Raw genomic sequence first — 15,409 nt, forward strand, 5'->3', positions numbered from 1 at the left:
GCAACACAAAAATCAAATGCTATCCAAATTAAATTTATGGCTCTATAATCTAACTTTATGTTAACAATTGTCTTATTTATGTTATATACTTCTGTCCAAAAATCGGGGGTCTGTAAATTTTTTATTTTCTCTTATGTTCACTAAGGCTGCATTTATTTGATTAAAAACACAGTAAAAACGGGAATAATTATTATTATTTTTTTTCATTTTGAACATATTTTAAATGTAATTTATTCCTTTAATGGCAAAGATGAATTTTCAGCAGCCGTTACTCCAGTCTTCAGTGTCACATGATCCTACAGAAATCATTATAAAATTCTGATTCGCTGCTCAAAAAAAATGTATTATTATTTTTTCAGGATTCTTTGAAATGATGCCAAAGATAATGCATGAAGAGAAAGACTTTCCATTAAAACAGTGTTTGTGTGTGTGAGAGAGAATAAAGCAAATAGAGAGAGAGAGAGAGAGAGAGAGAGAGAGAGAGAGAGAGAGAGCAAGAAAAGTAAAGCATGAGCGAAAAATAAAGATACTTTAGTGTGAGGGTGTGATATTTGTTTTATAGAGAATATATGTGGCTCTTGGCTCAATCACAATTGATGGAGGAAAAACTTAATTGCGACCAACACTGCATTGGTAAAATAGAGCTGCCTAATCGAACTGAGAAGCAGAGGTCCACTGCACTTAACGTTGCTTCTTCTCTGGATATGCATAAGCTGTAGGTGAATAGATTCCAACCTGTAGGACAGAAATTATTTTATGGGGCCTTCAATGGTTTATGAAAGCCCATTTATTTCAAAAGAGCCCACCTACTAGCTATAAGATTCATCCCTTGAATAATTTTAAAGGAGCACTGTTTGTTTGCTTCTCAACGGATACTGTAAGCTTTGTATTGGCTCCAAATTGTTTATATTTATGTTTGTGGCCAAGCAGGAGCATAAATTCTAAATGTGAATGATTAGTTAAGTGGGTAACATGAAGTTTGCATCCCTTTCTATTGAGACAAGAGTAAAAAGGATTATCGTATAACAACATTACAACCCAGGGTTCCTTTCAACTCATGAATTGGAAATTTGAATTGAACTGACCAAGTGCAAATGATAGGAAGAATACTTAACTTATTGCAAGAAATTCAATGCAACAAAAACATTTTACTAGTTCAGCAAAGGCAGAATAATGAATAATTACTTTTTTTAAATTATTAATTTCAATTAATTCTGATTATTTTCAAAAATGTTTTTGGAAATAGCCCATATGTTGTATGATAATATGTTTATGGGTAATTTATTCTGAATTAAATTCTGAAATAAATACTTCCAAGAAATAATGGGTACATTTTAAGACACTTTTTAAGAATCCTGAATAAGTTTACTTGCATGTGTACAACATAGAGTTCCAGAAAATTCCCATGCAGTTGGGACTAATTTGATGACTCTGATTTCACACTCACCCCGACAGCACCCCCAAAACCAAGTTGAGCATGAAGAAAGAGCCGATGATGATGAGTGGGATGAAGTAGAGCCAGTTCCAGGTGTTCCCTGAGGCATCGTTGGCCTGCAATAAGAAAGAAGTAATGAGAGTAGAAACTGAGAAGAGGTACAGAGAGAATTATAAGCATGAGAAGAACCTGGAGGAGATCAAACCCCCACCCATTCCTACACTAACAGCACCTGTAATAATCTCTTCAACACATTTCATGATAACACATTCATATCTATACAGCCATAATCCTTCTTATTGTCTGGATAATTGCTTCTTGGTAAGATCCCATGGTCTTCGCAAGGATAAAAAAAGAATGTGTAATGCAATCTGGTCATTGCTCTGTAAAGACACTGACAGATTTTTTGTTTGATTCACCACCATTTGTTTTCTTAGAATCACCAGCATATACAACAATGGGCCATACACAAAATGTTTATGAGGCATGCAAAGAGAAGATTTCTCCTAGTGCCAATTTAAAACAAATTGTCTGTAATTGTTAGGGGATCATGGAGAATGCTGATTCAGCATACACATAAAGATCCTTAAACCCCCTCTACTCTCTTACACAGCTGTTTCTACGGCAACCAGCTCATCGTGCCTACCACTGTCCCTTTATATTTCTTGATTTAGCTTTAAAATTGCATTTTTGGCAAGAGCAGTAAAGCAGCCAAAGCCAAATTTCACTGCTGCAACTCCACTCCTTTGAGTATTACATTTATTACAGTGCTGTAGGGAATTTGTTTGACTGATTTTCTCTTAATTATAATTGATTTATTACTGCTTAAGTCTATATTGTTAACTATTTCATGCATCTGAATGAAAAATGACAACACAATAGTTCTCTTTAGCCAAACATTTTGTTTTAAAATGAACAGAATCTAAACCAAGTCAAGTGCAGGGTTGCCAGATATTCCCATCCTTGTGGTCTGAAAAGAATTGTAGTGATTCATCTTTTAAAACTAAATGAATGCCATGTGACATCAGGAAAAAAGGAGATGGCACTGAAACGGTTCCATCTCATTAGGAGGGTGCATGAAACAACAGTGAATCGCCTACACTTACTATAAGCCTGAAAATTGTCTTGACATAATGAATATGTGTTCAGTAGCCAAAATGCATGACACTGTCTCAGTGGTCTGGTGGGTTAGATGTTTTCTGTAGCCCTTGCTTCACAGGTTTATGTTCCCTCGAGTGATCTGAGGATTGGAGGAAAGCTGAATACAGACTTCACCAGAATACCACAATAATGACGAGAGCATCTGCTAACCAGACATGTGAAACAGTATAATGGTTATCAATTTAAGCTAGGCCAAATATCCAGTGCTTCCATTCCAACTTCCTTACCACATTTAATGAGGTGTGAACACATCTCTGTATTTTTTATTTATTTTTTTTGGGCAAATTGCGATATACAGTATTTATTTTCTATGTTTTTCTGTTTGGATGGGAAAAAAATCTGTATATATATATATATATATATATATATATATATATATATATATATATATATATATATATATATATATATATATACACACACACACACACACACACACACATACACATACTTGTTGGTTTAAAATTCTACATATGGCACATTTATTGTCAACAACGAAAAAAAATTAGCAAAATTTATATTTAGTTTATTATTGCGCTCCTATTTCATTTCATTTCACTTTCAATTGGAGTCTGTTTGGTGTGCACTGCTCATTCCCTGAAGTCTGTGAAGTTTAGCAGAGACTCGTAGGCAGAAGGTTCATCCACTCCTGACAGCAAAATGGAAATATTTCCATGACTTTCTAACATTTACAGATGGAGAATATACCTGTGAAATATGTAAGTTCACTGAGGAAAACAACCACATAACACATTAAAATACGCAAGTACCTGTCAGCACATGTATCTGTCATAAGATCTGATGGGGCGAGCCGCCTTAAACTATATGTGTATTAACTATATCTTACACGTTATTCTAAAGCCTTTAATATAACGCATTTCTCATGTTCCACATCATTTGTAAAAAAAAATATTTAGTGATATATTGTACAAACTCAACATACTGCCTAGCCCTAACACAAATCAGGGATAGTTCACACAAAAATCTCACTTTCTCTCACACATAGTAAAGGAAAAGCATTCAATAAGTGTACAACATATATGGTAACTCCAATATAGTTTCTCAATTAATATAAGGTCATAAAAATGCATGTATTGGCTATTGGTCTGTGCAAACCAACAAAAGCTTGCAGTTCGGAAGAGAGGAAATCAGGTACAGCAAATAAATTTGAATAGGCCCTGCACATAAACTAGAAGCACCAAAAAAAAGAAAGAAAAAAAGGAGAATTTCTGTGAAATGTGAGCATATCTAAGCAAGATATATGTGGATAATAATACTGTGATAAATGTGGTAATCGAGTTCTCAGCAATGCACTGGGGCATGAATAAATAAAGTTATGTTTCTATTTATTGTTTTGCTGCCTACATTTATGCTGTTTTTGCTGTTGTGTTTGTTGACATCTTCAATTATTTGTCATGTGGAAGAATCACAACTGTTCTTTTTTACTGTTCACTCTAAAAAAATATGAAATATATCTGCAAAATGGCTAGTAGCTAATACTGTTGCTCCTCTATCCTTTACACACTTTTCCAGACATTTGTGTGGAAATAAAACAAAAAGCTACAAGAATGGCCTGAAATAAATTCAGAGACAGCATATGAACACAGAGGCTGTAATCAAATCCCTGTGAGTGTGCTTCTCATCCCACTAAAGACAATTAGAGATTTGATTCATTAACTATGATTACACTGTCATTAATGAGACACAACAGAGTCTAAAGGGACAAATCCAGTGAGCAAAATGTTTGATTCATTAACTATGATTACACTGTCATTAATATTATCAATATTTAAGTGACATTGTTGTATCTATTAACGTCTATTCCTTAACATTAACATTAATTAGTGAGACAGACGCAGAGTGTTGGGTATAACTACTGTCTAGATTTGAATAAAGGTGTCATCACATTTAGCATTGTTATGCAAATGTTTACAAGGGAAACCCAGTATTTTCAATAAGAATTTCAAGTGACTGGAAAATTTGTGCAAGTGCATAAGATTCAGAAACACTTTCAAGTTTTTCACATGGATTTGCTGCATTGAAACAGAAAGCTACTTGTTTTAAATGTGAATTTTGTGTAAGCTGTGCTTCATACATCACTGTATTACTGACAATACACAATAAAACATTTTTGTCTGTGATATTTCACCTGAAATTTTGCTAATGGTAACTCAACTTAAGATTGCGACTTCTATATGGAGAGAACATTTCTGAAACCATTGTGCAGTGGTTAGTTCATAATGCGTTGAGTTGAGTCCAATCTGGATCATTTCTCAATTCCAAGACTTCCTTTGTCATCCAATATTTTCCTGTCATTATGTTATCCAGTAATAAACCAAATAAAAAAAAATAAAAAAATGAAGACTATACTGTGTTAAGAAAGACTTTTTTGAGAGTTTTGAGACTAAAAAGACATATCTTACTGCTTTTCAACAGGGGTTCATTACTGCTCTGTTCCAAAACATAGCAAGCTTAAAGGGATACTCCACCCCAAAATGAAAATTTTGTCATTAATCACTTACCCCCATGTCGTTCCAAACCCATAAAGGCTTGGTTCGTCTTCAGAAAACAATTTAAGATATTTTGGATGAAAACCGGGAGGCTTGTGACTGTCCCATTGACTGCCAAATAACTTACACTGTCAAGGTCTAGAAAAGTATGAAAGGCATCGTCAGAATAGTCCATCTGCCATCAGTGGTTCAACCGTAATGTTATGAAGCGACAAGAATACTTTTTGTACAGGAAGAAAACAAAAATAATGACTCTATTCAACATTTGTCTCCTCTGTGTCTCTCTGCATCACTGTAGCACCATTTTGGAGAATCTGAGCTGGACGTAGGCAGCTTACGCTCTTCCGTGTCAGCCGCGCTGCACGGATGCACAGTTTTCATTTAAATCAAAGTGTAAATACAAGTAGAAAATGTATCCTTGTGTCGCGGCTTACATCGAAGAGCGTGCGCAGTTTGCGTTAAGCAGATATTCACCAAAATGTCGCTACGGTGATGCGGAGAGATTGAGAGGAGACAAATTGTTGAATAAAGTCATTATTTTTGTTTTATTCTCGTACAAAAAGTATTGTCGTCGCTTCATAACATTACGGTTGAACCACTGATGCCAGATGGACTATTCTGACGATGTCTTTCATACTTTTCTAGACCTTGACAGTGTAAGTTATTTGACAGTCAATGGGACAGTCACAAGCCTCACGGTTTTCATCCAAAATATCTTAAAATGTGTTCCGAAGACGAACGAAGCTTTTACGGGTTTGGAACGACATGGGGATAAGTGAATAATGACAAAATTTTAATTTTTGGGAAGGAGTATCCCTTTAAGACATCATAGGCTAACACAAAAGTAAGTAGCTTAATTATGCTGCCTTAAGATAGTACTATCTGGATGAGTTAAAATAAATAAATAAATCCAAGCAAACAAAATAAAATAAAAACGTCACTGAACAGATAAACTTACACTACTATTCAGAATTTTGGGGTTGGTAAGATTTTAATGTTTTGAAAAGGTTCTCACCAAAGCTGTATTTATTTGGTTAAAATACACCAAAATTAACAATAGTTTAAAATATTATTACAATTAAAAAAAAAAAAATTATGTCAATATATTTTAAAATGTAATTGTTCCATCTGGAAGAAAAGCAGAATTTTCAGTAGCCATTACTGTAGTCTGCAGTATCACATGATCCTTCATTCTAATATGCTAATATTGGTGCTTTAATGTGCTAATTTTGTGAACAGAATGCTCAAAAGAACAGCATTTATTTGAAATCATACATTTCTGTTACATTAAAAATGTCTTTACTGTCATAATTTATCACTTTGATGCATCTTTGCTGAATGAAAGTATGATTTTTGTTTGTTTGTTTTTACTGACCAAATATATTAGAACGGTAGTGTATATGTCATTCAATACAGAATCAATAAAATAGTCTGTGAATATAAATATGTATTATTTTACTCAATAATTAACTACGCTTTTTGATGCTTCTTAAGAGTAATCACATCATTAGCTTAGCAACATCCTAACACCAAACTCTGTTGAAATCAATTTTATAATTTAAATATCCTGTGTGGAATGCTAAAGGTAGGGGTCATAGGCAGAGTTTCACTTTTATGCTTGGGGGGGCACCCACTGGCAGACAAGCCATGAACACTTTTTTATATGTTCTACATTTCATATATTTATATAACATATATTCAACATTAAATATGCAAAAATACTGAAAAACACACCTAATGCAGAAAAGCTGCTTCTTTTCAAGAATTGCGTAGATGACCACTGTCTTTCTTTCACTATCTCTTCTCTTCTGTTAGTTTTTCAGTCAAATCGTTTTCTATGTGCAGTAAAGAAAGATCTGAGAATCTGTCCTGTGCCACTGAAGATCGGAGCCAGATTCTCCTCATAACTGAGAAACTTTTTAATTTATTTGTGATGTTGGGGAGCGTGAGTGCTAAGTGAGGTAGTCTGAAAAAGTTTGGATATTTGTCCTTCTGTAGCCTACTTCATCTTTTAGTTTCTCAAGAGTAATCAGAGATGCGATCGCACATTTCACAAGATCCACTTCAGCTGTCACAAGCCAAGGGTGAATCTTAAGGCTTGCGTAACATGCTCCAACTGAATACTGTATCACACGCCACACTCAAGGCCATTGCTTCAAAACGCCTGTCCAATTCAGCCAGAAATGACTCAGTCCACCACATTTTTATTAGCGGATTTATAAAAAAACAACGAATATTTGTTAACTTACTAAAGAGGGACAATAACGAAAAGAGAGTCCTCTCATGTCCTCTCAGTCATTCACGACTCGCGAGTATATGGGGTTTAAATAATTAATTTAGCCCAAAACATACTTATTCTAACCGCTGAAATAATAAGATAATACAAATAAAATGAGAAAATGTGAATTCTTTAATTTTTATAGCTAGGGTGACCATATTTTAGTTTTCCAAAAAGAGGAAAGTGTGGGGGTTATCACTTAACTGGATTTCTCCTAAATTTATTATAATTTTTTTTTTGTTTGCTTGTTTTGTTTTTACAAGCAGATTGAATAGTAAAAGAATAGGGAATGCTAGTGTAAAGGGTTCCTTTTTTCTTTTTAAATAAATCTACTTTAAGTAGTTAGAATAGAAATAGAATAGAGAGTGCAAATGTCCGAGAGTCAAATGAAGATGAAAGAAATGTGTTTTCAGCTGTTTACTGAAAATGATTAAGGGCTCAGCTGCTTGGATTGAGTTGGGCAGGTCATTCCACCAGGAGGGAACAGTTAATGTAAAAGTCCATGAAAGTTTTATCATAGGTAGAATGTAAAATGTTTCAATACAACCATTTCAGTCAAATGTATCTTATGCAATATTTCAAACCTTTAACCCAGTTGGGAAAATCAACCCATGGCAACAGTTTAAAAGTAGCCCAATTCTGTGGAAAAAACACGGACTTGGCAACCCTGCATCCAAGAAGAGGTTTTTAGATCCAAAAGAGGACATGTCCGGAAAAAAGAGCATATATGGTCACCCTATTCATAGCTCAGACAAAATCATTATTGGCTCTCGTCTGGGGGGGGCAGTGCCTAAACTCTGCCTATGGGTGGGTTGTACTTGCTTTCTGCATACTGTATGTATATTGTTCAAAATCAGTCAATTGTGAGTTTCAATTACCTTTTAAGATGCTCTTTTAGAAGGCAGCTGACTACGTAGGCAGTAGGAGGTGAGGCAGAACACTAGGTTTTGGAACAGACATGCTTATATGTCTACAGATAATTGGAGAGCACAGAAGTTGATGGAGAACGGATACTAGCTCCTAATTTTCCACTGACGTAAAGTTCTAGTGACCAGGATAATCAGATTATCTCTATGAGAGCCAAGGTCTGGATGGTAAGATCTAGGAACATGTATCTGTCATTAGACCTCTCATCAAGGACCCCAGAGGACTGAAAGGCCAGTGTGCTGGAGAACACTTAAGGAGGATGTCATCTCACAGGAGGAGAGAGACAGAGAAACAGTGTGCACATTGCTCGAGGGAGCAGTCATCCAGCGGTCATTACGCTCATAATTGCAGCAGACCGTAAAACAATCTACATTCTGTCTGATGCCAAAACTACAAAACAAAATGACTAAAACTCCAAAATTGTGGCTTATTAATTAATGCAATCTACAAAAGAAATCCGCAAAGCACTAAAAAAAGCAAAATAAACTTCATTCCCAACCTCACACATACTAGGAGATTGAGTGCAGTATGAATGAAGGGGTTTATTTTACAGGTGAATGTTCTTCCAGTAAACCACAAGACCAAACAGGTCTTGGCGCACTCCTATGGATCCAAATGTGATCCATCTTTGCTCCCTGCAGATTGATCAATAGGGCTATCATACTAACAATGCTGAATGCCAGGGAACATGGTGACTTTGTACAACACAGATCACCCTGTCAGCTGAGAGACTGTACAGCATCACACGGCCACCTGGTAGATGGGCCTGTTTAGAGTGGTACAGAGATACTCATACAACACAATCTGACATAAATAATACAATGTCACACAAACAAAGTCAAAGAGTGTTGGGTTAAACCAGAACAACATTATTGTGCTTGGATTCAAACTTGGAACCAGATTCACAAACATATGAAAAAATGTAAAATTCATATATATTTTCCATCTTTTGTTTGTTTATTTTACTGTCAGAAAATAAGAAGCAAATTTTATTCTTAAAAATATTTCATGAATCTGGTCCCTAGTCTAAAACAGTAGTGTATGAAATTAACATAAGTGGTTATGAAATAGTCAGGGAGTTCTGAAAAATTTATTGCACATGCCCCAAAAATAACTTGACATCTGAGTAGAATATTGCAGAAATATTACACAATTTCTCTGGCTACTCTTGCAAATGAGCTGCACACTGATTGGAGCCTATCAGACCTCTATTAGAAATGAGAAAATGAGGAACCAAGGGGAAGCATATCGATCTCCGGAGAGAAGCCACTGATTTTCAGACTGGAATCTATAGTGAGGAGACCTAATCAGAGAGGAGTTGGCCAACATTAGCATGCACAATTGAATGAATGAGAACTTGCTGTCCCTGAAAAGAACTAGTAAAGTAGTAGCATATTTATGCAATACCTGCTTACCATGCAATAACTGTTTAATGATTTGATGCTACAGAAATATAAATTGATGTGATTTTTGAATTAGGAGCTAAGCAAAGGTATTCTTATATTTTCTTTCCTTTTCTTTCTGTGCATCTCTCTCTCTCTCTCTCTCTCTCTCTCTCTCTCTCTTTCTCTCTTTTTTTTTCTTTTTTTTTTTTTCTCTCTGCTCACTGTTCTCTCTGAGCTGTCAGGGAATGTCCCTGGTGAAGATGTGAACAGGGAGATGAGATATATGGTGAGTATACCATTAGAGCACTCACTAGAGAATCACCTCCACCTCATCTAGTCATCAATTCATCCAACAAGCACAGTCAGGCTTCTGCACAGTCAGACAGTCTGGAATACTATACTTTCTCTCTATTTACAGCAGCATATAGTTGTGCTCATGCCTCACTATTTTTAGGCTTGTATCAATGTACACTTTTCTGAATGCATCCTTTTCGAAAACATGGCAAGAACAGTTCAACAGTTTTTGACTGGATGAAGGGTTGAACAGTTCAGACAAAAATGATAATCGTCATCATTTACTCACCTTCATATTGTTTCCAAAACCTGTATGACTGACTTTCCTCTTTGAAATGCAAAGGGAAAAAAGGAACTATCTGAAATATCCCTTTAAATTTTAGTCTGTTCTTCAAACAATGCTAATGTATGGCTTGAATATGCAACAGCACACAACTTTTGTGGAATACACACAATTGTGCTTTTTTTTGTCATACTTCAAGCTTGACATTCCATTTTCAATATGTGCAAAAGTTGGACAAATCTTTAGACAAACTTGACAACCTGTTAAAAATCTCATTTTGTGTTCCACAGAAGAAAAACAAAACATACAGTACAGATCTGGATCACCATAAATATGAGTAAATGATGACAAAACTTCATGGCACATACCCAAAAAAATAACTTGATGCTTGCTTGATAAGCAAGAACCAATAAGGTTTGTCCTGGTGCATCAAACAAACACTGTTGAGCAAGTACCCTTACTTTACTAAACCATCAAAAGGCAACACATAGCCCCATCAGACCGACCTCCTCCATTAGCCTAGTGCAGTATCATGTTGCAACAGCCCTTAGCTAACCACAGGACCATTAGCCTCTATCCGTCCATCTCATCCCTGTCATTCCAAATCCTGCTTACCACTTCAAAGACCAGATGTCTGCTTTATCATCCAATTAAACCAATACATATACTGTCCATACCATCTGAGGACAAAGCTAACTGCACACTGAGCATACAAAGCAGCTTTTGTAAAAGTACTTTTAAAAGGATGAATAAATAAACTTAAAAAAGATTAATAAAATATACAGCAATAATAAATTTACAATATATTAAAAATACTATATACAGTATATAAAATTTGTTCGTTAATCCAATCCATTAATGTATGCATATATAGTAAGTGTTTTTTTTATATTTCTTATATAACAAGTCTTGTTTTTTGTTTGATGCACTGCTTGTTTTATTAATTGAAATGGAATCACCATTAGATTTGTGTGCCACTATACAGATGTCTAATAAATGATCACACATTCCTCTCAGAGTGTGTATTTTTCCTTAATCATGAGCTTCCAGAACCATCAGCAAGACAGCAAGAGGCTATTAACAACAGGATTTTAAAATAATGACATGAAAATGAGACAAGCCACCACAGCTGCTTCTTCTCTTTCTTAACATCTCAGTCAAATATGTCCTACATTAGACTTTCAAATACATCGTAAAGATCTTCTTTCTGTCAGGACACACTCACATTCTCTATCTTCATGACGGATAGCAGTCCACTCACATATTCTATATATCCTCCAGATCCACAGGGCTAAATTCAACACTAATAGCTTCATATGACACTGTGATTAATCATGATATTTTTGGTCTTGGTGAGAGAAAGGAAAGTCACTAGGTAATTAAAAAACCAGACATAGAGATTATTCATGCTGGTGTAAGGAAGATGAACCAGAGCGCCCTATAGATCAGAAATGAAGTAAGCATAATTCACTGCTTAACTGACAGCACCAACTCTAAACACCGTTTACTAAAGAAACAACACCCATGGATGCATCCACAGACAGAGCCATCCTTTGATTAAACACTGAAATATTATATACTTACACTAATAAAACAAATGCTAAAATGTTACACTTGCTAACATTGTTATGAGAGACACTGCCGTTCAAAAGTTTGGGATCGGTAAGATTTTTGAAAGTCGCTTTTACTCACCAAAACTACATTTATTTTATATAAAAAATACAGTAAAATAGTATCATTATAACAATTAAAAATAAAAGTTTCTATTTTAACATTTTAATTTTTTTTTCTGTGATTGTAAAGCTGAATTTTTAGCATCACAAGATCCTTCAGAAATTAATCTAATATGCCAATTTGGTGCTTAAGGAACATTTATGATTGTAGAAAACTATATTTTTTTTTCCTACATTTTTTGCAGAAACTGTGATACTTTTTTTATTTCTTCAATGAACAGAGATTTCAAAAGACCAGCATTTATTTATAATGCCAAGACTTTACGAACTGACCCCAATCTTCAGAATGATTGTGTAAATCAGTTTTTTATTTGTTTTATCTAGAGATAAAAACAAAAAGGTTCAACTAACTAAGACTCAGACATGTCAAAAGGTTGTTTCAAAACATCTGTCCCATCAGGCTCTCCATAGTATCGTTATATAAAAGAATACAGGTGACAGTTACATCAATGACTCACTGGAAGCATTTAAAAGATTTTAACTAAATTAAAAAAAAAAAAAAAAAAAAAATTTTCTACACATATTTTCATCTATACAACCTTTTCTCAGATCTGCTGTGCCATTATATGAAGGAGCTACCACTTTATTGAGGTATCATCGATTTCAGATTTGCCTGTCACTGAACATCTCATAAAAAAGCAAACTAGTCATGAAGGTAGGGGTGGGCGTTATGAACAAAATTTTATTTCAGAATAACAATATGTACCTTGATATAGCTATTTGTATTTCATTTTTGTTATTAAAATAAAGAAAAAGAAGCAAATTACAAGCACAACAAACTTTTAATTTATTCAGTTACAGTAGGCTAGGTTTATTTAACATGTGGTGAGAAATATTTCAGAAATTGAATAAAGTGTATAAATAAAACACTGCATAGACTTCACTGTATCAATCAAACATGATTAGCATTAATAATGACAGACAGCAGCAGATAAATAAGGCTGCTGTCCCTTTAAGACCATCTGCACAGATCCAATATACTGAAACACATCTGGTTTTCACCCAACTGTTTTACATTTATTTAACATATAAACGACTGTGTTGACTTGAATACTCCACACGACGGGCATTATGACATTACAGTGTGCATATTTTTTTGTGAAGTGGGCTATGAGTGGTTATAAATGATTGAATGAAACGCATTTGTCCGTGTTTCCTTCAGTCTCAAATCACGCTTGCGGAATGCGCTTGAGAAACAGTGTCTCTTCCGTAACTGGTTTTTTAGTCTCAAGCAAGACTGTACGACATTCACATTACATGATTTGACTGATGTTTATGTAGAAAGGGCGACGGCGCACCTCATTAAAAGAAATTATCATTCATGTTGTTCATCTGGCCAAATTCAAAAATGAAACTTAAATTAAATCGTCTTTGAGAGCAAGGGGGCCCCCTGGTGTTTCGGGGGCTCTACACAGCTTGCGTATTTTGCGTATAGGGAGGATCAGCTCTGACTCTACCAAGTGCATCCCGCTCTTTATTTTCTCATTCATGCATGTTTCCTTATCACTCAGAAGGTGTATAATGTTTAAGAAGTACCATGTTACTCAGATATATTTGCATACTGTGGAATACTTGATATAACAAATCTCTAAGGATAGACACTTTATTTCGCAGTAACGATATATACCGTCATACCGCCCAGCCCTACATACAGATGTCACTCATATGAACTCTTCCTCTCTAAGTAGACACTTCTTGGTCAAAATAAAAAGTGGACCAGACTTTAACTGGTAATCAAAAGTCTGGATCACCTCTTCAGGGGCACAGTGTTCAAACTCTAACCTGGAGTGCAGTGTCTAACCTGGGTGGCAGGTAGCGTAGTGATACTTCTGAGAGTACAGGGTTCAAAGAAGGTCAGCATCACCAAGCAGCAAGGCATCAGAGAGTAGTGCACAGCCTGGTGCTTCATGACATTCAGCTGATGATTCGAGAGGAGCAGTAAACAGATGACAGGGACTAGAAGACTAGCAGCTTATTCATGGCTGTTCATTGTCTAAAAATACTAAATGATTTCGTGGCCTGTTATTGTTAATTCTAGATCATTCAGTTGGTCACATTAATATAACTTACTGTAAATCCAGCTTTGAACAAAAATTACATTTGGACATATTGCCTATCTCTCCTGGCTCAGTATTATTTTATAAGAGGCCCATGAAATGAGAGCACTATGCATACATGTCAAAATTATTTAGCTATTTTGACTTTTTGGTTCATGAAAAAAATATGGAAATGGAAATCCTATACAACCTTTCCTGGATCTGCTGTGGGATTATTTAAATGAGCTACCACTTTGTTTCCCATCACTCAGTTTTTGTGGTATCAACAAAAACAAGCTGTTTTCTTTCCTGTGTTGACATATTATTTTCCTTTGAAACAGGATGCTTCCCCAGAATGGAAAGACTGTACATTTTAGATGCATATACACTAGGCTACCATTCAAAAGTTTGGTGTTGGTACGTTTTTTTTTTTTTTTTTTTTTTTTTTTTTTTATTATTATTATTATTATTTTTATATGTTTTAAAAGAAGTCTTTTATGCCCACCAATGCTGCATTTATTTGATCAAAAACAATAATATTGTCAAATATTATTATAATATTAAAATAACTGTTTTCTATTTTAATACATTTCTGTTATGGCAAGGCTGAATTTTCAGAAGCTATTACTCTGGTCTTCAGTGTCACAAGATCTTTCAGAAATCATTTTAATATGCTGATTTGCAGCTCAAGTATATTATTATCGTAAAAAACAGCTGTGCTGCTTAACATTTTTGTGGAAACTGTGAAATGCTTTTCTCAAGACTCTTTTCTTTTCTTTTCTTTTCTTTTCTTTCTTTTCTTTTCTTTTCTTTTCTTTTCTTTTCTTTTCTCAAGATCATTATAAACGTCTTTACTGAAACCTTTGGTCAAAAGTATTTCTTTTAAACAATCTTACTGGCCTCAAAGCTTTGAACAGTAGTGTATGTAAAAGATTCACTGACAATTTTTAGGTTTTAACAAAAAACAAAAAGTCCAATTTTAAACTACTGTAAAACTGACAATATTCTTTTTTGTAATGAAGCCACAAAACAGTTGAACGAGAATAATTTTTGCTCTTAATTTGTTTAACTGTAAATAGGCAATAAGATATTAGTATTACACTCACATTGTAAAGGATGTCCACCCATCCTTCCATAGTGATGCACTGGAAGACGGTGAGCACAGCGAACAGGATGTTGTCAAAGTTTGTTATGCCAAAGTTTGGACCGGTCCAGTATTCCCTACAAACAGTGTCGCCTTCACACATCCGGGCTGGAGGTTCCGTCCCACATGGAAAGTCAGCTGCCTGTTCCCCTTAGAACAACATTACTGTCAGCCGTAAACTATCACAGTGATCTTTACAGCAACCTAAGAGCGTATGAGTGCT

At 34.9% G+C, this 15,409-nt stretch overlaps 1 pseudogene; it reads right to left on the minus strand.

Annotated features, from left to right (window-relative positions):
- Window positions 1-15,409, minus strand: part of LOC109080441 — a 99,101-nt pseudogene that overhangs the window by 57,985 nt on the left and 25,707 nt on the right.

Source organism: Cyprinus carpio, chromosome A5 (assembly GCF_018340385.1).
Source record: "Cyprinus carpio isolate SPL01 chromosome A5, ASM1834038v1, whole genome shotgun sequence".
NCBI classification, from domain to species: domain Eukaryota; kingdom Metazoa; phylum Chordata; class Actinopteri; order Cypriniformes; family Cyprinidae; genus Cyprinus; species Cyprinus carpio.